The 27,391-nt window shown below is 38.0% G+C and overlaps 1 protein-coding gene across 1 annotated transcript in view; it reads right to left on the bottom strand.

The window, feature by feature from the left end:
* Positions 1-27,391, bottom strand: part of MACROD2 (mono-ADP ribosylhydrolase 2) — a 2,293,708-nt gene that overhangs the window by 1,948,085 nt on the left and 318,232 nt on the right. The gene's annotated exons all lie outside the window — the stretch shown is intronic.

Below are 27,391 nucleotides of genomic sequence, written 5' to 3'. Positions count from 1 at the left end.
GGGATTTTGGGTTAAATTAGCAAATAATAATAATAACTCATGGTTATCAGTCACTTTCTTAAGAACTTCAATGTCTCTGCAAAAAAACTCTCAATAGCCAATGACCTTACTCAGAGGCTTGTATATTATAAAAAAGTAGGATCCTTGCCTTCAAGAAGTGTGCTGTCTAGAGATCCTAAGACAACAAATAATCCAGTGAAAGTTTACTGTGACTGCAGTATAGACAAAACAATTACACCCATCTGGATAAATCAAAGACCTCATGAAGGAGGTAAAACCAGGGCTGGTATTGGAAGATAGGAAAGTATTTAAGGAGAAATCAAGAAAAACAGATGTTGGTTATGGAGAGAAAATGGTGAACAAAGTCACGAGGCTGGAAAACAGAGGTAGTGCTTCTCAGTGCTGGCTTTGGTCAGAATCACTTGGGGAGGCTCTTTATTAATTTAACCAGGCCTCAATACAGACCTACTAAATTTAAACCTCTCAGGTTAAGTTTGAGTATTTGCATATACTTTTCATTTCAAAGGTGTTTCTGCTGAGTTTGAGGACCACTGATTAAGGAGATGTTTGGGGGAAGAGCCCACAGTCCAACTGAAACACACAGCCCTTGAAGGAGATGAAGCTGAACAAGTTTTATGTTGTTAAACTGTGTTAAGTGTGCTAAATTCCAAGCTGAGATGTCTTCATGGCATTCTCTGACAATGGTTGTTAAGCAGTGCATTAAAAAACCAATGTGCTTTAGGAACATTTTGTAGAAATAAATATCGCATGAAGGATAAAAAATAAAAAGGAGAAACTGGGAGTACAAGTTAGACATCAATGCAAAATTCCAGGTGAGAGGAAATAAGAGCCTGAACAGTGAAATGGGGTCTTAAAACAAGGCGCAATTCAAAAGACACAGAAAAGGGAGAACTTACAGGAACTAGAAACTGAAGAAAGGATAAAAACTGAACCTGAAGATAATTTTCAGCTGAGTAACTAAATGCTGGTGAGCAACTGACACTGGTGAGAATAACAGGAATGAGTTTGAATAGGTGACCATATGCACATTACAGGTTTACACCGGCTGCCTGTGAATAGTTCCATCTTTGCTTTCAATAGTGTCCCTATTTAGGCAATACATAGTAATCGCCTTAGGTTTAAAGTGCTTTTATGTTATTCCTCTGGAAATGAGGGTGTGGGGACGGATCCTCAGCAGCAAGGAAGGGAATCCATGCCTAACAGCTGATTACCAAAGTTAAGAGGATGAGTGAGATCACCAACAGAAAGCAAGCAGAGAGAGAGCAAAGGAACATCTCCCTTTTGTCAGGACAGAAGACGAAAGAGGCGTACGAAAACAAAAAGCAGAAAAGATGAGTTACAAAGGGGGGAATTCATCATGAAAAAATATTGAGTATAATGAAATCAAGGAGCTAGAAACATTTTTAAAAAGGAGGATGTCCAAAAGACAGTCAGGAATATAGACTTGGAAGAGGAAATTGAATACAAAAAAAAAGGAGACCATCAGGGATCCTCAAACAGTGTCAGCAGAGTAAGGAGGCACAAAGCCTCTGTGATGTTGGCAGGAGAATGAGAGATAAAGAAAACAGAAATAATGATTAAGTCTACTCTAAGAAGTTTAGAGGTGAAGGGATCTTGATCGATCAAGAGAGATAAAAAGGAAGTGAATAACAGGAAGATTTTACTGACCTCAGGAATGAGATGGGATATAGAGTTAGGAACATACAATGCAGACAGAGAGCCTATTTAACAGGAGTAAAGAAAACTGAGATGCACTTAAGAGATGTGGTCCAAGCTATGGCTGTGACTCCAAGATGATGGAAGTTAAAGCCTGTGACTGAGAAGCTGCCTTTTTGGAAGAGTCACCAGCAAGGAGGAAACAAGCACTCAGAGATGGAAAGGACTGGTACGCAGGGAAGGGTTTTAAAACAAGCCTTAAGGAAGATGGGGAAATATCCTAGAGATGAAGGAGGAGACGGTGATGGAATTAGATGATGTTGATGTAAAATAAAAACTTCAAAAGAAAGGACTTTGAATAGTGGTGGAAAAAAACACAGACAAGAAAAGGTCTGAAACTATCTCTATTCCACACCCTTCTCCTCTTCCAATTTCATCAAACAGTGATAGTAAGAGATGGAACAGGTAACAGGGAAGGTGTCATTCTCAGGGAAAAGATGTCAATTAATTCAAAGTGGTAGAAAGAATGCTAAGAGAAGCAGAGCAGCAATGGGAAGGTGGAATCCAAAAGTAAAGGAGAGCAGTGGGCTCAGAGGAAGCAGGTAGGAGCTGGGCCAGAGAGGAGGTCAAACCCTCAGGCGGAAAGAGACACAAAGCAGAAAAGGAGAGCAGAGGAGGATTCTAACAGAAGATCAGAGTTTAAAGGATGCTGGTCTTGAGAAGTCCGTGGAAACTACTAGAGACATTCTGAACAGATGAAAGAAAAAGAACTGGAATAGCCAAATTAACATTTCTCTATTCTCTGGACATCAAAGTAGATTTAAATCAAACTTTATCTCAGAGTATTTTTGAAGAACTATGTCTACCCATCCATGCAAACTTAACCAGGCTTTCCCACAAATATAGAATTCCAGGGGTAAGCAAATCACATTCTAGAGCCCTCCCACGTCCTACCCATCATCTCATTTTTATATTATATGTGTGAAATGAGATTAGAAATTAATTTTAGGACTGTCTTGAAAGGTGTTTTTGTTTTTTAATTTTTACGAGACTTCAAAAGGAAGCATGTGGAGGTTGGGGATAATGGGATTTTAGAGACTCATTGTGTGCACACAAAAAAACAGCGCTTCTCTCTCAATGCCAGCTGGTTGAGGGGGTGGGGAGTGCAGTCTAGGAAATGACTACCCAAAGCAATTACCCTTTTGAATGTACATCATGGCTCTAATTAGTCTGGCATTACAATGCTGAGGTTCATGTATATCAAAGTTCCATTTAAAAGCGTGGAATCACTGCTGAAATTCTACATTTTAATTTCTGAGATGTGAAGACCAATGCTAATAGTAATAAAACAGTAAAGATAAGGTAAAACAAAAGTCTAACAAAGCTATCTTTTCAAAATAAGTTTTACAAACATTAGCAATGTCTCACACATACAGTGCTCTTAATGAATGTTTGGTGACCATACCATTGCTGTAGATACTGCCCTATGTTGAGATTTGGTCAAGCATAGTGCTATTTTAAATATTTTGATCTTGTTTCCTTCACACGGTAACTTAACAGGTAGCATGGGAAGTTGGAATCCAAAAGTAAGGGGCTGCAGTGGGCTCAGAGGAAGCCATTAGGAGCTGGGCCAGAAAGGAGGTCAAACCCTCAGATGGAAAGAGCCACAGAACAGAAAAGGAGAGCAGAAGAAGGCACTATATTGTATTTATCAGATGAGAAAATTAACGCTTTCAAAGTTTATGGAATTAGATATTTTAGTCATTCAACATTAATGATGATTTATTGTGCCTGGGTCTGAGTATAAAGAAATGAACTAAAAAGACATGGGGATGACTGTGGCTTTGTAGTAGAGCCTGAAGTCAGGCAAGCTGATTCCTCCAGTTCCATTCTTCTTTCTCAAGATTGCTTTGGCTATTCGAGGTTTTTTGCATTTCCATACAGATCTTGAAATTATTTGTTCTAGTTCTGTGAAAAATACTGCTGGTAGCTTGATAGGGATTGCATTGAATTTGTAGATTGCTTTGGGTAGTATACTCATTTTCACTATATTGATTCTTCCCATCCATGAACATGACATATTTCTCCATCTATTAGTGTCCTCTTTGATTTCTTTCATCAGTGTTTTATAGTTTTCCATATATAGGTCTTTAGTTTCTTTAGGTAGATATATTCCTAAGTATTTTGTTCTTTTCATTGCAATGGTGAATGGAATTGTTTCCGTAATTTCTTTTTCTACTTTCTCATTATTAGTGTATAGGAATGCAAGGGATTTGGGTGTGTTGATTTTATATCCTGCAACTTTACTATATTCATTGATTAGCTCTAGTAATTTTCTGGTGGAGTCTTTAGGGTTTTCTATGTAGAGGACCATGTCATCTGCAAACAGTGAGAGTTTTACTTCTTCTTTTCCAATTTGGATTCCTTTTATTTCTTTTTCTGCTCTGATTGCTGTGGCCAAAACTTCCAGAACTATGTTGAACAGTAGTGGTGAAAGCGGGCACCCTTGTCTTGTTCCTGACTTTAGGGGAAATGCTTTCAATTTTTCACCATTGAGGATAATGTTTGCTGTGGGTTTCTCATATATAGCTTTTATTATGTTGAGGTATGTCCCTTCTATTCCTGCTTTCTGGAGAGTTTTTATCATAAATGGATGTTCAAAGCCACAGTCATCGAGACAGTATGGTACTGGCACAAAGACAGAAATATAGATCAATGGAACAAAATAGAAAGCCCAGAGATAAATCTACACACATATGGACACCTTATCTTTGACAAAGGAGGCAAGAATATACAATGGAGTAAAGACAATCTCTTTAACAAGCAGTGCTGGGAAAACTGGTCAACCACTTGTAAAAGAATGAAACTAGATCACTTTCTAACACCACACTCAAAAATAAATTCAAAATGGATTAAAGATCTAAATGTAAGACCAGAAACTATAAAACTCCTAGAGGAGAACATAGGCAAAACACTCTCCGACATACATCACAGCAGGATCCTCTATGATCCACCCCCCAGAATTCTGGAACTAAAAGCAAAAATAAACAAATGGGATCTAATTAAAATCAAAAGCTTCTGCACAACAAAGGAAAATATAACCAAGGTGAAAAGACAGCCTTCTGAATGGGAGAAAATAAGAGCAAATGAAGCAACTGACAAACAACTAATCTCAAAAATATACAAGCAACTTATGCAGCTCAATTCCAGAAACATAAAAGACCCAATCAAAAAATGGGCCAAAGAACTAATCAGACATTTCTCCAAAGAAGACATACGGATGGCTAACAAACACATGAAAAGATGCCCAACATCACTCATTATCAGAGAAATGCAAATCAAAACCACAATGAGGTACCATTTCACACCAGTCAGAATGGCTGCGATCCAAAAGTCTACAAGCAATAAATGCTGGAGAGGGTGTGGAGAAAAGGGAATCCTCCTACACTGTTGGTAGGAATGCAAACTAGTACAGCCGCTATGGAGAACAGTGTGGAGATTCCTTAAAAAATTGCAAATAGAACTGCCTTATGACCCAGCAATCCCACTGCTGGGCATACACACTGAGGAAACCAGAATTGAAAGAGACACATGTACCCCAATGTTCATCGCAGCACTGTTTATAATAGCCAGGACATGGAAACAACCTAGATGTCCATCAGCATATGAATGGATAAGAAAGCTGTGGTACATATACATAATGGAGTATTACTCAGCCATTAAAAAGAATACATTTGAATCAGTTCTAATGAGATGGATGAAACTGGAGCCAATTATACAGAGTGAAGTAAGCCAGAAAGAAAAACACCAATACAGTATACTAACACATATATATGGAATTTAGAAAGATGGCAATGATGACCCTGTATGCAAGACAGCAAAAGAGACACAGATGTGTAGAGCAGAGTTTTGGACTCAGAGGGAGAGGGAGAGGGTGGGATGATGTGGGAGAATGGCATTGAAACATGTATACTACCATGTAAGAAACGAATCGCCAGTCGTCTATGTCCGATGCAGGATACAGCATGCTTGGGGCTGGTGCCCGGGGATGACCCAGAGAGATGTTATGGCGAGGGAGGTAGGAGGGGGGTTCATGTTTGGGAACGCATGTACACCCATGGTGGATTCATGTCAATGTATGGCAAAACCAATACAGTATTGTAAAGTAAAATAAAGTAAAAATTAAAATTAAAAAAAATTATATAGAATTTTAAAAAAAATAAAAAGACATGGGGATTATAACTGGAGGAGGCAGGAATTCAGGTATTAATCAAGGACCAAATGAATATAAAACAAAAAATCATGACATGATTTTATACATGCCATGAAAGAGAAAACATGGTGCCTGAATGAGTATAATAGGAAAACCTGTTTAGATTGGGTGGTAAGGGATAAGACCTAAGGGATAAAGAGTCAACCACATGAAGAATGAGGTAGTGTTTGGAGTAGTTTAGTTAATTTAGGGATTGAAAAAAATGTCAGGGGGCTCAGGTTTAGTGAGCAAGCAGAGGTGAGAGCAGTGACATAGACCTGGTTGAGTCCCTGAAGGGTCTGGCTGGCAGAGGCCATGGCAGAAAGTTTGGACCTCATTTGAGTGTAAGAGAAGCCCCGGGAGGGTTCGTAACGGGGGTCTTGGTACAGGAGGAGGAAGACAGAGGCGTGGGGATCAGACTATCAGATTTCAGTTGTGATAAAGTTACTAGCCACTCTGTGGAGAATGAGTAATATGGAACTGAATGGTAATAGTGAGAAGAGAGAGGGGAAAGACACAGGTATTTGCTGGAGCTGTAACAGAATCTTTCCTAAAGTTACATAGTTAGCAAGTGGTAGAAGAGAGATCCTGTCTGCTCCAGAAGCTTGAGCTCTTAACCACTCTCTTTAAATAGCAGAAATGTTCTTCAATACCTTTAAAACTGAGTGCTGATTCCATAAAAAAATTATTTCCTTTTACTGGGGTAACAATTAGAAGACTTCTTAGGATTAAATTTCAAACCATTTCAATGCTGCAAATGTGAATTTGTGTCCCAAGGTTTACAGATGCTGAATGATGACTTTTAGTGGTCAATAACGGCTGGAAACTATTCAGAGAATAACACGTGTCTTTCTTGCAGCTTTCAATAAATTTAAACTCAGAGTTGGCAGACAAATCTTTATGTCTGAGTTCACTATAACACCTTCTCATGATTCTTTTGTGTCTTCTAAGACCCAAGAGGGAAGTGCCAGATTACTGAGAATTTTCACCAAGCTTAGAGCTGAATTTGAGGCATAAAACCCATGAGTACTACTAACTTATTTACAAAAAAAAAAAAAAAAGAGATGCCAAGATTAATTAATGGTTTTTAAATAATTATTTTAAAAATAATCTTTGAACTACTAAAATGCCTTTTTCAGAGTATATTTACCACACTTATGAAATAGAGACAGGTAGAGACAGGTATTAGAGATCTACATTTAATTTCATAATTTTAGCCAATATGTCACAAAATCTTAGAGCTACCTAGAAGAACTTTCATAAATTTTAATGATGTGTAATAACAAATAAATAGAAAAATCAATCCCTTCATTGTTTTAAACAAAACAAAATTTGGGAAAAAAAAAAGTTTGCAGTTGAACTATAACTGTTCACAGAAGTCCATAATGGAAAAGCACATCTATGAATCAAAATATGCTTCTAACTACTGAAGAAAGCATGGCTTATAGGATTCAACATATAGGAGCTAAATGTTACCTTTATTCTTGTTACTATTATGTAATATAGGGGGTTCCCTGGTGGCTCAGACAGTAAAGAATCTGCCTGCAATGCGGGAGACCTGGGTTCCATCCCTGGGTTGGGAAGATCCCCTGGAGAAGGGCATATTCTAGTATTCTTGCCTGGAGAATCCCTATTGACAGAGAAGCCTGGTGGGCTAGAGTCCATGGGGCCACAAATATACTGAATATTTTGCGTATGTGTTATTATCCATATTCCTCATTAAAATGAAAATTCCATGAAAGCAAGGAATTTATTTTCTCCTGCTGCCTCACTGCTAAATTACCCCAACATATAGAACAATGCCTGGCACTTAACAGACCCTCAAAAATATATTTCTTTGATAAAGGAGTAAAAGAATGAATGAGCTTCAAAGGGATGTATCACTAAGTATCATCTGAAACAACCTTTCTGAAAGCTCTTTGCAAACTGTAAACCATTCTACAAACACAAGAGTATCAACACCAACTTCATGATAACTACTCAGACCATTCACGAAGTATTCCACATTAATTATCTCGTTTGCTTTCCAATTCACAAAAGAAAGTTAACTTCAAACCGATTCTACAACTTACCTAACACCACACAATATAAATGGCAGAATTAGAATTCAAAAAAACAACTTGATTCCAAATGCAGCTGCAAGGATCTTAACTCTTGATCTGCTGTCTTTTCTACATTGCTCTCTTCACTGGAATATGCTGACTCCAAATATGTAAAATTAAACATACAAGAACACGCTATTAAATTCTATATACAACTGATATTAGAGATTTTATGATAAAGAGCATTGTCTTTTAATTAGAGAAATCTGGATTTGCATCCAGTTTCTACAACCTACTTGGGATTTGGCTGTGAGAAATTTACCCATCCTTTCTAAGCCTCAGTTTCACCTTATGTAAAAGAGGATAATAATAGTGCTTCCTAATTGTAAAGAAAAAATTATATATTTCAACTTAGGCATTCAACTTATACCTAGTTCTTAGTAAATAATCAGTACATTTTATTTTCACCTTTGAGGATGGAAGAAATAACTTTCTCAGTGTCTAATATTAGAAGCAGCATTGGATGTTCAGTTCAGTCATTCAGTCATGTCCAGCTCCTTGCGACCCCATGGACTGCAGCATACCAGGCCTCCCTGTCCATCACCAACTCCTGGAGTTTACCCAAATGCATGTCCATCAAGTTGGTGATGCCATCCAACAATCTCATCCTCTGTCATCCCCTTCTCCTCCTGCCTTCAGTCTTTCCCAGCATCAGGGTCTTTCCCAATCAGTCTGTTCTTCACATCAGGTGGCCGGAGTTTGGAGTTTCAGCTTCAGCATCAGTCCTTCCAATGAACATTCAGGACTGTTTTCCTTTAGGATGGACTGGTTGGATCTCCTCACAGTCGAAGGGGCTCTCAACAGTCTTCTCCAACACCACAGTTCAAAAGCATTAATTCTTTGGCACTTGGATTTCTTTACAGTCCAACTCACACCCATACAAGACTACCAGAAAAGCCATAGTTTTGACTAGATGGACCTTTGTTGACAAAGTAATATCTCTGCTTTTAAATATGCTGTCTAGATTGGTCATAGCTTTTCTTGCAAGGAGCAAGTGTCTTTTAAATTCATGTCTGCAGTCACCATCTGCAGTGATTTTGGAGCCCCCCAAAATAAAGTCTGTCACTGTTTCCATTGTTTCCCCATCTATTTGCCATGAAGTGATGGGACCAGATGCCATGATCTTAGTTTTCTGAATGCTGAGTTTTAAGTCAACATTTTCACTCCTCTCTTTCACTTTCATCAAGAGGCTCTTTAGTTCTTCTTAGCTTTCTGCCATAAAGGTGGTGTTATTTGCGTATCTGAGGTTATTGATATTTCTCCCAGCAATTTTGGTTCCAGCTTGTGCTTCATCCAGCCCGGCATTTCTCATGATGTACTCTGCATATACAGCCTTGATGTACTCCTTTCCCAATTTTAAACTAGTCTGTTGTTCCATATCCAGTTCTAACTGTTGCTTCCTGACCTGCATACAGATTTCTCAAGAGGCAGGTCAGGTAGTCTGGTATTCCCATCTCTTTCAGAATTTTCCACAGTTGATTGTGATCCACACAGTCAAAGGCTTTGGCATAGCCAAGAAAGCAGAAATAGATGTTTTTCTGAAACTCTTTTGCTTTTTCTATAATCAACGGATGTTGTCAATTTGATCTCTGGTTCCTCTGCCTTTTCTAAAACCAGCTTGAACATCTGGAAGTTCATGGTTCACGTACTGTTGAGGCCTGGCTTGGAGAACTGCGAGCATTACTTTGCTAGCATGTGAGATGAGTGCAATTATGCGGTAGTTTGAGCATTCTTTCGCATTGTCTTTCTTTGGGATTGGAATGAAAACTGATCTTTTCCAGTCCTGTGTCCAATGATGAGTTTTCCAAATTTGCTGGCATATTGAGTGCAGCACTTTCAAGGCATCATCCTTTAGGATTTGAAATGCTCAACTGGAATTCCATCACCTCTGCTAGCTTTGCTCATAGTGATGCTTCCTAAGGCCCACTTGCCTTCACACTTCAGGATGTCTGGCTCTAGGTGAGTGATCACACCATCATGATTAGAGAAGATGACAAAAAGTAGAAAGTGGGGAAGCAAAATCAACAGATTTTCTCTGCAATTTCTATTTTCCCTCTGAATGTGTACTGATTTTACAGAAGCTAACGCTAACAAAGGCATACTTTTCTTTCTAACACAGGATGGGGTTCATTATCTTATTCTTTGACCATTGGTAAAAGTTAAAATGTCTATTTAGATCTTCTGCCCATTTTTTGATTAGGTTGTTTGCTTTTTTAATATTTAGCTATATGAGCTATTTGTATATTTTGGCCTGCTAAAAGGTGGAAGGAGTAATAAAATTTTTGAAGATTTGCTGTCTTAAGCTTTAAAATGATAAAAGTCTTCTTTATGTATTCTAAAACCCCAATAAAATTTTTTTGCCATATAAGAACAAGTATCTAGATGGTTACTTGCTAAATCAAAGTCACAGAGTTACTGGCAGAGTGTTTTAGATGAATTAGCCCCTGCTGGTGGGAATCATTTTTATTGGGAAAGAGAGAGTATAAACAGCCAGATACATGGCTGAGGCAGCTGTAGTCTTCTGCTGAAGTGCAACAGCAAATTTCACAACCCAGACTACTCCATTATGGTTGTGAACCCAAATTAGCATGCCCTTGCTCTGGAAAAAAAGGTCTCTTCTCTGGTTTTATAACCATGCTTAAACAAGACACTCTTATTTCCTAGTTTATCAGGCACTGATATTTTCCAGGTACAGGAGTTTAGTTATCATGCTTCTTTAGAAAATTCCTCTTTGAATGTTAACTATTACATTTAAAGGGTGAGGGCTAAAAGTAAAAATTGGATTTCAATATTTATTACACTGCAATAGTACTACCTAGAAGAAGTGTGCTGGTTCACAAGCACATTAAGCTTTCTCACCTCCCCATGCAAATTTTACAAGTTCTTCTTCAATTTTCCCCCTTTCCTTACAAGTCCTAGACAGAGAGATAGCAGTAGGAGCCATTAAAACCAATTAATGCTTCACCTTCATTTTGGGACAAAAAAGGGGAAAAGAGAAGCAGTTCAAATTAAGTCCTTTGTTGTTGCTGTTCAGTTGCTCAGTCGTATCTGACTCTTTGCGACCCCATGGACTACAGCATGCCAGACCTCCTTGTCCTAATGAGTTAAAGATTTATTAAATCTTTAACAAATACTTCCATTCATAAACTATTTTAAATTAGAGAAAAACATTTACTTATGACAAAATGCACATGTGTAAAATATTTAATGATCAAATGAAGGAAATTAAGTGTAACATCTTCGCAGTGTTCACAAATACATAATTTCCCACCAACTATTCTATCCTTTAACATTAAAACAGCTTCCCAGGTGACACTGGTGGTAAAGAATCTGCCTGCCAATGCAGGACACATAAGACACACGGGTTCAATGCCTGGGTTGGGAAGATCCCCTAGAGAAGGGAATGGCAACCCACTCCGGCATTCCTGCCTGAAAACTTCCATGGACACAGACCCCCCGAGTCCGTGGGGTCACGAAGAGTAAGGCTCGACCAAGTGCGCAGGCGCAGCATTAAAACACACAGCGTTAAGGGTCTCTGTGTGCTCAGTTGCCTCAGTCCTGTCTACTCTTTAAGAAAAGTATGTTAATCCAGCGCTCTTTCAAGCTCGTTAACAGAAGAACCAAATTATTCTTTAAAACTATTTTTGGGACAAGGAACTCTATATTATATCACAGATTTTCTTCTAAAATTCAATGTTGACCCTTTATATTGGCAATATTAAGTGAAAGCATTACTTAATGTAGACATTAAAGTATTACACAATTACCTTCCCAAAAGCCCCAAGTAACTACCATTATTTGTACAGTATACTGAAGACATAACAAAACAGCATATTCAAGCCTGTTATTCTTGCATATAGGGCAGTAGTTAAAAGCACAGAGTTTTGGAATTGAGCCAACCAAGCTTCAACCCACACTGGTTCTACCACTTACTAGCAGGGTAACTCTGGGCAAATTGCTTAATCTCTCTAAACTTCCCTTTCTTAACCCTACTTTATAGGATTGGTAAGTGACTTTAAAAGTATATTAAGTGCTTAGTATATTAGTGCTTAACACATTAGTATTTGGTGGCTACAGGCAATAAATTCCAGGGGTTAATTGTAAAAATTCTGAAATCCAACTTTTTAGGTTCAAAGTCAAGTTTTCCCGCTTGGCACTTATTTGGCCCTGAGCAAATTATTTCACTTCTCTGTACTAACGATTAATAAACATATGAAAAACATTAGAAGAGTGTTTCACATACGGGAATAATAATTTTATCTTTATCAATTATGACAATTTAAAAATTGCTTCAATGAAGCCTCATAGAAGCTGAAATTTAAAGAACGTATCAGAGCAATTTTCTCTTCTGATATTTTAGCTGACCAGCATTAGAAGTAAATGAACACTACTAACTCAATCCAGACCCTTAATACCAATATACAGATATACACTGGCCAACTTCCTAGGTCAGACTCCCTAGTTTCAGGTTTCTCTGACTTATCTGATGTTCCAAGTTACCCAGAGATTTGTGACTAGCGGGTCTGGGGTGGATCCTTGGAGTCTGTAAATATTATAAGCTTTCCAGACGAGTCCTATAGCCAGGCAGGGTGAGAACCCTGAGTTAGTTGAAGCTATGCCCAACCACAGAATTTGCAAAGAATATCTAGCAGTCACATCTGCTGACCAGAATTATTGTTTTACTAATATTATGTAATGGAAATGGAAACATTAACATGATTTTTTAATTCAACAAATATTTGGTTGAATATCAGTGCTAAATATTTATTAAGCATATATTTACTAAGTAACTATTATAGTACAATTCACAAAACAGTATATGAAGGTTAACTGGAAAATAAACTACTTAAAAATTAACATCATTTGGAGATGAAAGTGCCAGACAGAAAGGAAGAGCATCCTTGGCAAAATAAACATTTCTACATGCTATCATTTGTCTGAAGAGTTCAGAAAATATTGGGACAAGGGGACCTTTAGGTCAAGAAGTCTGGTTCTTACAAAGTCTGTTATAGTTATTTAGGACTGTGCTATCACTGCTAATGGGCTAAAAATGCTAATAACTGAAGAATATTCAAATAGCAAATTCACTGCAAAAATAATGTAAAGGGTATAACCATATTTTCCTGACCTTTCTGAACATTAGTACTTAGAAACATGCTATAGTTTTTCCTTCCTGAGTAAAATTATCACAAACTTGGATCAGAATTTTTTTCAAAAAAGTGATAAAAGAAAATAAGCTTCCATTCTCCCAAGCCCCCAATAAGCCCATCCCACACCTGTACCCACATATGTGCTCTAACTATGAGTAACATCTACAACTGAGGGATCTAGAATCTACATCCTATTAGAAACATAAGCATAAATAATTATGTAAGGAAAACCAAGTGCAATTTCACCAAAAATAGGACTAATATTACTATACTGAATGAAAAACACTTGTAAACCACAGTGCAGCAAATGTGTGTATGTTTCAACATGTTTCACTGATTATATTAGCCAGGATGGCCAAGAATTAGCCCTGCATAAGATCCACGGTGGTACGTGGAGAGGTGCAACGGTGAAACCATCAGGTGATTCTTTGTAATCTTCTGGTTAAAGAATTACTACCTATATGCCTTGATCTGGATAAAATAGATTTAAATGCAGTCATTAAAGCTATTTAAATATTACTGGTACACAGGAGCACAAGCTAAAATATAGCATCTAATAGGTATTACTCAAAATATGACCCCAGAAAGCAGCCACAAAACTTCAGGGTTTCCAGTTATCCATTGCCCCAAAGATTAGGAAAATAAAGGATCACTTAGGACTCTGATAACTGCTCTTGAGTGCTCACTGCTGATAGATGACTTTTTTTTTTACTTTTTTAATTTTCCAAATTTCCTACTTTAAAATAGTAGTATTATCAACAGTATTTTTCAGGGTCCTAAGTGATATACTTTTATGACTAGGGAAAGTGATTCTTTTATTTATTTAAGGATATTATCTGAGGGATCAGATTTATTTGAGTATGACAACAGGGCCATTTAAAAACTTTGTCCTTGAAGAGCCTGAATCATGTTCTCCCTCAAAAAAAATGGTCTTGGGTTCCCCTCATTTTGTACAAGAAAAAATAATAATGCAAGGGCTGAAATTCCACATACTGCTTTCAAATTTAAGTCTTCCAAAGGTTGGTTCACAGTAGCAATGCTAAGTGATGACAACAATTTCACTGGTAGTGACAGAAGAATTCCTCCTACTCATCTGATGTGCGATCCGAAGACACGTAGGAAACACAGTGAAGGCTGGCAAATGAAAAATGCTCCTCCTCTCTGAGCAAAAGGAGAGCCAACCTTGCTACCGGATTGCCCTTAAGAGTACAGGTCATAATCACAGGATGACTTTTATTACTCACTCTCCATCCTTTCACTCTCCGGTTTTCCTCTCCCTCCGTCTCTTTTTCCTTTCCTACTCTTTCTAGTTTTTGCCTACCTCCACAACAACCAGTTTCTTTAAGAGGCACTCAAACACATTGCTATTCCCATGAATTTAAAAAGAGATAGTTGCAGACAGACCTTGAAATATATGGAAGAGATCTATGCAGTCTCCCATGCAGATACACATGGGCACTTCCTCAAACTAATCCATAACTGACTTCCTAAGGATACGGCATTTATAAGATGGGTTTAGTCATGTTTCTAAGTCTTCCTCAGATTTTCCCCCAGAACCATACTAAGAAACTTGCATGATACGGTAAGTCTAAGATCCCTGACTTAGCACTGTTTCAGAAGGCAGGTGGCTCAGCAGTAAAGAATCGGCTTGCCAAGATGGAGACGCAGGTTCAATCCCTGGGTCAGGAAGATTCCCTGGAGAAGGAAATGTCAATCTACTCCAGTATTCTTGCCTGAGAAATCCCATAGACAGAGGAGACTAGTGGGCTGCAGTCCAAGGGTCAAAAGAGTCAGACACAACTTAGCAACTAAACAACAAACAGCAAAGGATACACAGGGCAAAGAATCCACTGCTGCTGCTAAGTCGTTTCAGTCATTTCCGACCCTGTGCGACCCCACAGACGGCAGCCCACCAGGCTCCCCGGTCCCTGGGATTCTCCAGGCAAGAACACTGGGATGGGTTGCCACTTCCTCCTCCAATGCGTGAAAGTGAAAAGTGAAAGTGAAGTCGCTCAGCTGTGTCCAACTCTTAGAGACCCCATGGACTGCAGCCTACCAGGCTTCTCTGTCCATGTGATTTTCTAGGCAAGAGTACTGGAGGGGGGTATCATTGTCTTCTCTGAAGAATCCACTGTGAGTCTTTAAAAATAATAACACTCTCACAGAAAGGCATCTATCAAAGCGAGCTTCATACAGTGATCTGGACAAAGTCAGAAGATGTAAACCATTTTAATCCACTGCCTTCAGCTACGTAAGATCTAGATTCCACTGCTCACTTCAAGACTTCAGCTAACATATTCTTCAAAGAATTGACACAAGGGAACTCAGTAATGCCTAGTGAAAGAACTCTCTGAGGTTTTCAAACTGAGAGCTGTTTGCTTGGGGTTCACATAGTACAGAAACAACTTAGGAGGCAAATCACCTGAATGCCATCACCATGTTTCAGTCCAGAAGTTTTCATTACGGAAAGTTTAGCCTTGGGCAAGTGCAATCAGCACATTGCAATGGCAAATACAGAGCGCATTTTCTTTCTGAGCAGTAGATAGCACTTGGATTGCTCCTGAGAAGTATTCGTGAAACAGTTCCAATCAACACATTATAGCTGCAACAGCTAAATGTAGCATTCACAATTTGTATGTTTTAATTGTCAAAATTCTTTCCTTTTCAGATGAACACAATCAACTTTAACTTTCAGTAAAATCATCCAAACTAGTTTATCAACTGACATGAAAAACAATCCCTACATTCCCACCACCAATGATATCCTCTGAGATATAACTCAACTATTACAAGAGAAAAACCTAGAAATGGATAGAAATGACAAAATAATTAACCAAAATGAAGTACCAGAGGCAAAGTTAAATAAGAGAAAAATTTTTTGCTGATTTCAAAGTCCACTGATGATGGTAAAGGTTCTTGCTGAGTTTACAGCAATTTAAAGTTTTATAAATGGTGTGTCTTGAAAGTTGCTTAGTTCTCTTTCCAGCTTATTGCTTTGTGATTTTTCTGACATAGTCACATACTAACCTCAAATTTCACAGCTCTAAAGGAGCTTGACAATTGTCATTCTGGACTACATCCAAAAAAAAAAGTTTCTCAAATCAATGAAATCAACTGAATAATTCCTACAATTTATTTAAAGAAAAAAAACAAGCAGATGAAGCCCATATAATCCTCCATGTTTGTAAAAACACAAAAGCCAAATTTCACGGAAGTCCCTGTCCCTCATCTACTCATGTTACCAATTTAGAACAAGATTCAAGTATCTTTCATATTCAGTTCAGTTCAGTTCAGTTGCTCAGTCATGTCCGACTCTTTGCGACCACATGAACCACAGCTTGCCAGGCCTCCCTGTCCATCACCAACTCCCAGAGTCCACCCAAATTCATGTGCCATCCAACCATCTCATCCTCCGTCATCCCCTTCTCCTCCTGCCCCCAACCCCTCCCAGCATCAGGGCCTTTTCAAATGAGTCAGCTCTCTGCATCAGGTGGCCAAAGTATTGGAGTTTCAGCTTCAATATCAGTCCCTCCAATGAATACCCAGGACTGATCTCCTTTAGGATAGACTGGTGGATCTCCTTGCAGTCCAAGGGACTCTCAGGAGTCTTCTCCAACACCACAGTTCTAAAGCATCAATTCTTCGGCGCTCAGCTTTCTTTATAGTCCAACTCTCACATCCATAAATGACTACTGGAAAAACCATAGCCTTGACTGGATGGACCTTTGTTGGCAAAGTAATGTCTCTGCTTTTTAATATGCTGTCTAGGTTGGTCATAACTTTCCTTCCAAGAAGTAAGCGTCTTTTAATTTCATGGCTGCAATCACCATCTGCAGTGATTTTGGAGCCCAGAAAAATAAAGTCTGACACTGTTTCCACTGCTTCCCCATCTATTTCCCATGAAGTGATGGGACCGGATGCCATGATCTTCATTTTCTGAATCTTGAACTTTAAGCCAACTTTTTCACTCTCCTCTTTCACTTTCATCAAGAGCCTCTTTAGGTTCTTTTTCACTTTCTGCCATAAGGGTGGTATCATCTGCATTTCTGAGGTTATTGATATTTCTCCTGGCATCTTGATTCCAGCTTGTACTTCATCCAGCCCAGTGTTTCTCATGATGTACTCTGCATATAAGTTAAATAACCAGAGTGACAATATATAGCTTTGACATATTCCTTTTCCTATTTGGAACCAGTCTGTTGTTCTATGTCCAGTTCTAACTGTTGCTTCCTGACCTGCATATAGGTTTCTCAAGAGGCAGGTCAGGTGGTCTGGTACTCCCATCTCTTTCAGAATTTTCCAGTTTATTGTGATCCACACAGTCAAAGGCTTTGGCATAGTCAATAGAGTAGAAATAGATATTTTTCTGGAACTCTCTTTCTTTTTCAATGATCCAGCAGAAAGCTAGAGGAAAAAATCATCACAAATATCTGGAGACTAAGTATGCTACTAAACATCTATTGGATCCATGAAGAAATAAAAGAAGAACTTAAAAAGTACCTGAAGACATGAAAATGAAAACCAAGAGGGAGATTTATAGCAATACTGACCTACCTCAAGAAACAAACAAACAAAAAAATCTCAGATAAATAATCTAACCTTATACCCAAAGGAATCAGAAAAAGAAGGACAAAGCCCAAAATCAGGAGAAAGAAGAAAATAATAAAAATCAGGGTGGAACTAAATCAAATAGACAGTATAAAATATAACAGAAAATATTAATGAAACTAAGAGTTGGTTCTTTGAAAAAATAAAGAAAATTGAAAACATTTAGCTAGCCTCACTAAGAAAAAAAGAGAGAAAGCTCAAATAAAATCAGAAACTAAAGAGAAGATACAAGAGGTACCAAAAAATACAAAGGATTATGAGATTTATGAACAGCTGTATGCCAACAAACTGGACAACCTAGAAGAAACGGACACACTCTTACAATCATACAATCTTTCAAGACTAAATTAAGATGAAATAAAAAATATGCAAAGACCAGTTACTAGTAAAGAGATTGAAATAGTAACCAAAAGCCAAAAGTTCAGGACCACACAGCTTTACTGGTAATTATACTAAACACTGAAAGAAGAGTTAAGAGTTAATACCTTCTCAAATTCTTCCAAAAAATTTAAAGAGGCAAACATGCTTCCTAACTCATTTTATAAGGCCAATCGTACTCTGATACCAAAACCAGACAAGAACATCATAAAGAAGAAAAAAAAAAAAAATTACCGTCTAATATCTTTGATGAACGTAAGTGCAAAAATCCTCAACAAAATACTAGCAAATAGAATTAAACAAACATTAAAAGGATCACACATGATGGTCAAGTGGAATATATTCCAGGGAAGCAAGGATGATTCGACATCTACAAATCAATCAATGTGACACATCACATTAACAAACTGAAGGATAAAAATCATAGGTCATCTTAATAGATGACAAGATTCAACACTCATTTGAACAAAATCAATGGGTATAAAAGAAACATACCTCAACATAATAAAGGCCATATAAGACAAACCCACGCTAACATCACACTCAGTTGTAAAAAAAACTCAAAGTTATGCCACTAAGATCAGGCATAGGACAAGGATCCCCACTGCCACTACTCTTATTCAACAGAGTGTTAGAAGTCCTAGAAAGAGCAATTGGGAAATTAAAAAATAAAAGGACTACAAACTGGAAAAGAAAAAGCAGAAATATAACTATTTGCAGATAACATGATTTTATATACTAAGAACCCTAAAGACTGTATCTAAAAACTATCAGAAATAATAAATACAGTAAAATTTCAAGATACAAAAAGCAGTATACGAAAATATGTTGCATTTCTATAAACTAACAACAAATAGCATAAAGGGAAATTAAGAAAACAACCCCATTTATAATCACAACAAAAGGACTAAAATACTAGGAATAAACTTAACCAAGGAAGTAAAAGATTTATACATTGAAAACTGTAAGATATTGTTGAAAGAAATTGAAGATACAAAAACATGGCAAGATAGCCCATGCCCAGAGACTGGGCATTGTTAAAATGTCCATATTACCTAAATCAATCTACAGATTAAATGCAATCCCCATCAAAATCCCATTGACACAGAAATAGAACAAAAGTCCTAAAATTAATATGGAACCACAAAAGACCCTAAATAGCTAAAGCAATCCTAAGGGGAAAAAAAAGCTTGAGATAGCATACTCCCTGATTTCAAGTTATAGTACAAGGCTACAGTAATCAAAACTCTATGTAATTGGCTCAGAAACAGACATATTGATCAATGGAATAGAATAGAGACCTCAGAAATAAACCCATGCTTATATGATCCCTTATATTATGACACTGAAGCCAAGAATTACAGTGGGGAAAAGACAGTTTGTTCAATAATGGTGTTGGGAAAACTGGCCAACTATATGCAAAATAATGAAATTGGATCATTTTCTTATACTACACTCAAAATTAACCTCAGAATAGAGATTTAAATGTAAAACTTGAAACCACCATACTCCTAGAAAAAAAAAATATGAGAAATAAACTCTTTTACCTTGGTCTTAGTAGTATCTCTCTAGATAAGTCTTATCAGGCAAGGGAAAAAAAGAAATAAATGGCACTATATCAAACTAAAAAGATTCCACACACAAGGGAAATCATAAACCAAATGGAAAGACAACCTATTGAATGGGAGAAGATATTAGCAAATCATATATCTGATCAGAGTTAATACCCAAAATATATAAAGAACTCATACAACCCAACAAAAAAAAGAATCCAAACAACCCTATTTTAAAAATGGGCAGAGAATCTGGATTAAACTTTTTTTTTTTTCCAAAGAAGACATACAGATGGCCAATAGGCTCATGAAAGAAAATACTCGACATCATTAACTATTAAGAAAATGCAAATTGAAACCATGATGAGAGATCATCACATGCCCATTAGAATGGCTATTATCAAAGAGGCAATAAATAACAAGTATTGGAGAGGATATGGAGAAAAGGGAATCCTCATACGCTATTTGTGGGAATGGAAATTGGTTCAGCTACTATGTGAAACAGTATGGAAGTTCCTCAAAACATTAAGAATACAACTACCATGTGATCTAGTTATCCAGTTCTAGATATCTGTCTAAAGAATACAGACACCCTAATTGGAAAAGGCAGATGTGCTCCTATATTCACTGCAGCATTATTTACGATAGACAAATTACAGAATCAATGTAAGTACCTATCAACAGATCAATGGATGACAAAAATGTGACGTATACTTATAATGGAATACGAATCAGCCACAAAAAAATGGCAAAATCTTGTCATTGGCAACAACATGGATGGATCTTGAGGGTATTATGCTAAGTGAAGTAAGACAGAGAAAGACAAATACCATATAATTTCACCCATATGTGGAATATTTAAAAAAAAACAAAAACAAAAACAAAATAAGCACACAGATACAGATAACAGAGTAGCGGTTACTAGAGAGGAAGGGATGTAAAAGGAGGGTAAAATGGGTAAAGGGCATTAACTGTGTGGTAATGAAGGAAACCAAAATTTGGTGGTGAGTAGGCTACAGCATACACAGACGTCAAATATAATGTTGCACACATGAAACATAATGCTACAAACCAATATTATCTAAATAAAAAAGTAGTACAGAACAGTGAAGAAACTCAAAATACAGTTATTCTGATTAATGATAAGACTCAAGTTACAAAACCAAGAAGTCATAGTATTTCAAGGGCATCAATGCAGATTTTGAATTCACACAAAAGAATCACAGAAAGGGACCATGACATAGCTGACCCCTATCCTTCATTAGAAGGCCCTCAATGCACTCTATGAATGAGTCACTGTATTGGTTCTAATGGGAAGTTTTACATTTTATGCTGAAATGTATTTAAATGAACTGGAATGGGGGTAGTTGGGAGGGGTGTCAGGGAAGTTTGATTCATTAAAAAGTACTTGAAACTGTACTGAACTGAAAGGCAACACACTTTTTAAAAAAGAAACAAATTTGATGCTTATTAAGCACCAGTTATAAAAGACAGGATCACCTGAATCCTCAAATGAAGGGATCCGGAAACGAGAGATTCAGAGGTTAGAAAGTATATGCAGGAGGTATGTTTTGTTCATAGTCTGTCTTTTCAGTGAATGAAAGCCAAAGAGAGCAAGGATGAGCTTAAGTAGCTATGAGGTCTTAACAACTTTTCTCTTCTTTTGGACATCGATCAGCATTGTGACTTTCCAGAGAGGATATTAGGGGTCTGACTACTGTGGTTGTGACCACCCACTTTGGGAGAGCAAGCTCTCTGGTACAAGTGGAAACCTGCAAGGTGTCTCTGTAGCAAGTCAGGCAGAGGAAAAGTGGCTCCTCGCTGACAATCAGCAAGAAAACAGGAACCTCAGTCCAATAACTACAAGGAATTGATTTCTACCAACGATCTGAATGATCTTGGGAGCAGATTTTTTGCCCTGAGTCTCCAGATAAAAGCTCAGCAGACTGATGTTGTGATTTGAACCTTCTGATATACTGAGCAGAGAACCCAAACAAGTTCAACAGGCTTCTGATCTCCAGAACTTTAAGATAATAAGTGTATGCTGTTTAAAGTCACTAAATTTGTGGTAATTATTAAGTAATAGAAAACTAATATACTTTCTACATATAGTTTTTCCATCTATCCAAAGAAATATAAAGAATCTGATTTTCTATAATAGACTTAATTCAAAAAGAAGTAAAAAGTTAAAAGAATTCAGATTCATGATAGTTACCTACAGAAGATCTGAATTAAAATAAACATTTTTTTAAAGAGTTTAAAAAAAAGAAAAAAAGGATAAACAGATAAAATAAATAAAATTCATATTTTTAAGTAAATATGAATTGAGTTCCAGAAACTAATGTTGTTTCAAAAGATGAAAACATGTTAGATCAATAATCCCAAAATATCTTAGTAAAAAAATATATATATAATGATTTAAGGGGAAAACAATACAACTTTTCCATTTCAAATCTTTGGTAGAATAAAAACAATGATTTTTAAAAGAGACGTGGAAATGAATATATACAAAGGTCTTTTTTTTTGAGCAAGGAATGACCAGGGACCAGTACACCCAGACACCATTCATTTCATAACATTGCTTCAGGGAAATCCAAAAGAACACATTTTGGTACTCGATCTCTACTCACTGAGGAGTTCATGCAAAGAGTTCACAAATGCTTCACAGTGTGATAAACCTACACAGAGATTTATTGTCTTACAGACTATATGGCAACCAAATCATAAGAGCCTTTCTTCTTCTGCAGATAGTTCAGCTTGAAATAAATCAAAAGATACAATATTCCACAATACCTGATGTCCTTTCATTGTCTTCTTTTTTAAAATATCTTTATTTATTTATTTGGCTGTGCTAGGTCTTAGTTGTGGCATGTGGGATCTAGTTCCCTGGCCAGGGATCAAACCTGGGCCCCCTGAATTTGGAGGGAAGAGTCCCAGCCACTGGACCGCCAGGGAAGTACCTCATTTTCTTCTTAATACAGAAGAAGAATACACATCTGAATCTCTGTTCAACTCAAGAAGAGACAGCATCACATAGCAGTTCATAAGTGAGTTCTAAAATTAGCCTTCCTCAATTCAAATCCTAAATCTACCACTTATAAGTATGTGATCTTGGCAAGTTAGCTAACTTCTTTGTGCCTCCATTTCCTTTCTGTAAATGGGGAGGATAAGAATACATGCATCATAGGATTGTGGTGCATATTAGGAGTTAATATATAAAAAGGCTTTGCAACAGTGCCTGAAACATATTAAGTTCTCCATAAATCTTAGCGATTAAGAAAACGGTCAGGCTTCCCTGGTGGTGTAGTGGATAAGAATCCACTTGCCGATGCAGGGGACATGGGTTTGAACTTTGGTCCAGGAAGACTCTAACTAAGCCTCTCCAACTAAGTCCTTGTACCACAACTACTGAGCCTGAGCTCTAGCGCGTGTGAGCCACAACTATCAGGTCTGTGCACCACAGCTACTGAAGCCCATGTGCACTAGAGCCCGTGCTCTGTAACGAGAGAAGCCACCACAGTGAGAATGCCTTGTACTGCAACGAAGAGTAACCCCCCACTCACCACAACTAGAGAAACCCCGGGCACAGCAATGAAGACTCAGTGCAACCAAAGAAGTAAACAACTAATTTTAAAGAAAATTGTCAAAGCTTTGCCTTATAGTTTCAGTGCTTTAACCAAAACTATATATCCTAACAGTGGATGCATCTCTCAATCACAGTCTGTGCAACATGGTGGAACACTACAAAACTTCACCTGCTTCCTCTGTCTGCACCATTACTGCTGCATTACACCAGGGTCTTTCATGTAAGGGCTGCTCATAGATAAGACAGAAATTGGATATGGAAAACATTAGTTCAGTTCAGGTCAGTTCAGTTGCTCAGTCATGTCCGACTCTTTGCAATCCCATGGACTGCAGCATTCTAGGCTTCCCTGTCCATCACCAACTCCCAGAGCTTGCTGAAACTCATGTCTGTTGAATCGGTGATGCCATCCAACCACCCCATCCTCTGTTATCTCCTTCTCCTCACACCTTCAATCCTTCACAGCATCAGGGTCTTTTTCAATGAATCACTTCTTCGCATCAGGTGGCCAGACTACTAGAGTTTCAGCTTCAGCATCAGGACTTCAATAAATATTCAGGACTGATTTCCTTTAGGATTGACTAATTGGACATCCTTGCAGTCTGAGGGACTCATAAGAGTCTTCTCCAACACCACAGTTCAAAAGCATGAATTCTTTGGTGCTCAGCTTTCTTTATAGTCCAATTCTCACATCCATATGTGATTACTGTAAAAACTATAGCTTTGACTAGACAGACCTTTGTTGGCAAAGTAATGTCTCTGCTTTTTAATATCCTGTCTAGGCTGGTCATAGCTTTTCTTCCAAGGAGCAATGGTGTTTTAATTTCATAGCTGCAGTCAATATCTGCAGTGATTTTGCAGCCCCCAAAATAAAGTCTCTCACTGTTTCCATTGTTTCCCTTTCTACTTGCCATGAAATGATGGGACTGGATGCCATAATCTTAGTTTCCTGAATGTTGAGCTTTAAGCCAACTTTTTCATTCTCCTCTTTCACTTTCATCAAGAGGATTCTTAGTTCTTCTTTACTTTCTGCCATAAGGGTGGTATCATCTCCATATCTGAGTTTATTGATATTTCTTTCAGAAATCTTGATTCCAGCTTGTGCTTCATCCAGCCCAGCATTTCACATGATGTATTATGATCATGATTATATTCTACATATAAGTTAAATAAATAAGCAGGGTGTCAATATACAGCGTTGACATACTACTTTCCTGATTTGGAATCAGTCTGTTGTTCTATGTTCACTTCTAATTGCTGCCTCTTGACCTGCACACAGATTTCTCAAGAGGCAGGTCACGTGGTCTGGTATTCCCATCTCTTGAAGAATTTTCCAGTTTGTTGTGATCCACACAGTCAAGGCTTTGGCATAGTCAATAAAGCGGAAATAGATGTTTTGGTGTTTTTCTGGGACTCTCTTGTTTTTCTGATGATGCAGCCGATGGCAATCTGATCTCTGGTTCCTCTGCCTTTTCTAAAACCAGCTTGAACATCTGGAAGTTCAAGATTCACTTAACGGTTGAAGCCTGGCTTGGAGAATTCTGAGCATTACTTTACTAGCATGTGAGATGAGCGCAATTGTGTGGTAGTCTGAGCATTCTTTGGCATTGCCTTCTTTCGAACTGGAATGAAAACTGACCTTTTCTAGTGCTGTGGCCACTGCTGAGATTTCCATGTTTCTTGGCACATTGAGTGCAGCACTTTCACAGCATCATCTTTTAGGATTTGAGATAGCTCAAGTAGAATTCCATCACCTCCACTAGCTTTGTTCATAGCGATGCTTCCTAAGGCCCACTTGACTTCGCATTCCAGGATGTCTGGCTCTAGGTGAGTGATCACACCCATGATTATCTGGGTCGTGAAGCTCTTTTCTGTACAGTTCTTCTGTGTATTCTTGCCACCTCTTCTTAATATCTTCTGCTTCTGTTAGGTCCATACCATGTCTGTCCTTTATTGTGCCCATCTTTGCATGAAATGTTCCCTATCTCTAATTTTCTTGAAGAGATCTCTAGAACTTCCCGTTCTATTGTTTTTCTCTATTTCTTTGCACTGATCACTGTGGAAGGTTTTCTTCTCTCTTCTTGCTATTATTTGGAACCCTGCATGCAAATGGATATATCTTTCCTTTTCTCCTTTGCCTTTAGCTTCTCTTCTTTTCTCAGATATTTGTAAGGCCTCCTCAGATAACATTTTGCCTTTTTGCATTTCTTTTTCTTGGCGATGGGCTTGACCACTATCTCCTGTACAATGTCACGAACCTCTCTCCATAGTTCTTCATGTACTCTGTAACATGGTTCACTTTGAGAAGGGAATGGCAAACCTCTTCAGTATTCTTGCCTTGAGAACCCCATGAACAGTATGAAAAGGTGAAAAGATAGGACACTGAAAGATGAACTTCCCAGGTCAGTAGGCGCCCAATAATGCTACTGGAAAAGAGGGAAAAATAACTCCAGAAAAAATGGAGAGACAGAGCCAAAGCAAAAACAACGCACAGTTGTGGATGTGACTGGTGATGGAAGTAAAGTTCAATGCTGTAAAGAACAATATTGCATAGGAACCTGGAATGTTATATCCATGAATCAAGGCAAGTAGAAGTGGTTAAACAGGAGATGGCAAGAATGAACATTGACATTTTAGGAATCAGTGAACTAAAATGGACTGGAAAACATAAGAGGGGCTCTAAAACTGGCCGAGCTGAGTCTCAGACATGAGTCCAGAAATAGTCTAAAACTGAACCAGTTCTTGAGATAGGTAGTTTGACCATCTCTGTCTTTGAATTTTGCTTAAAAATGTAAGAGCTTGGCAAAGGAGGTCTCAAAGATCCTTAAGGAACATCAGCAGAACTGGAATGAAGAGCTTCTCAACTTTTTACATTTTCTATTTGAATTAAAGGTACCATTAAAACTTAAATGTTGACTTATCTTGCACTCTTGAACTAAATGAATCCAACATGAGGTGTACATTCAAGCAGTAAGAAGCATAGGCTTTGGACTTAGACTGATTTTCAACACCCCACCCATCTGAATCTCAGTTTCCTCACCTCTAGGATGGGAATAATATTAGTATGCAACCTCAGGAAGTAGTTGTGAGATTTGCATGCAATAATGCCCATGGTTTTTCCAGTAGTCATGTATGGATGTGAAAGTTGGACTATGAATAAGGCTGAGCGCCCAAGAATTGATGCTTTTGAACTGTGGTGTTGGAGAAGACTCTTGAGAGTCCCTTGGACTGCAAGGAGATCCAACCAGTCCATTGGGAAGGAGATCAGTCCTGGGTGTTCTTTGGAAGGACTGATATTGAAGCTGAAACTCTAGTACTTTGGTCACCTCATGCGAAGAGTTGACTCATTGGAAAAGACTTTGATGCTGGGAGGGATTGGGGGCAGGAGGAGAAGGGGACGACAGAGGATGAGATGGCTGGATGGCATCACTTACTCAATGGATGTTAGTTTGAGTGAACTCCAGGAGTTGGTAATGGACAGGGAGGCCTGGCATGCTGTGATTCGTGGGGTCGCAAAGGTTTGGACATGACTACGCAACTGAACTGACTGACTGAACTGATGCACATACAATAGAATGTGTGAAACATGATAAGCTCTCAAATAGAGATATTTTAACACATTACCTGTTGTCAGGAGTAAATTTATATTTTATATTTATGTGAAATCAATTTTTTCCCTGTAAAAGGTGTAGAGAAATTTCTCTCAAACTACCAGCAATCTCCTTTTTATGATTTGGGAGAACTTTAAAATAGGCTAAAAAAAAAAAAAAAAAAATCCTCTATGTGAAAGTGCTAGAGAAGCTGCACTGGCAGCTCCAAGGCATGATTCTGTCACATTGCAGCTGCACGTGTTATAATCCTACACCAGTCTTTTGAATTTCTTTGAATAAATTTGGGAGTCTAGTTCAGTTCATTCACTCAGTCGTGTACGACTCTTTGTGACCCCATGAACTGCAGCACTCCAGGCCTGCCTGTCTATCACTAACTCCCGGAGTTTACCCAAACTCATGTCCATTGAGTCAGTGATGCCATCCAACCATCTCATCTTCTGTCATCCCCTTCTCCTGCCATCAGGGTCTTTTCAAATG

This window comes from Budorcas taxicolor, chromosome 13 (genome assembly GCF_023091745.1).
Source record: "Budorcas taxicolor isolate Tak-1 chromosome 13, Takin1.1, whole genome shotgun sequence".
Lineage (NCBI taxonomy): Eukaryota > Metazoa > Chordata > Mammalia > Artiodactyla > Bovidae > Budorcas > Budorcas taxicolor.
Note: the sequence above shows the minus strand (reverse complement) of the source record. Positions and strands in the feature narration are given on the sequence as shown.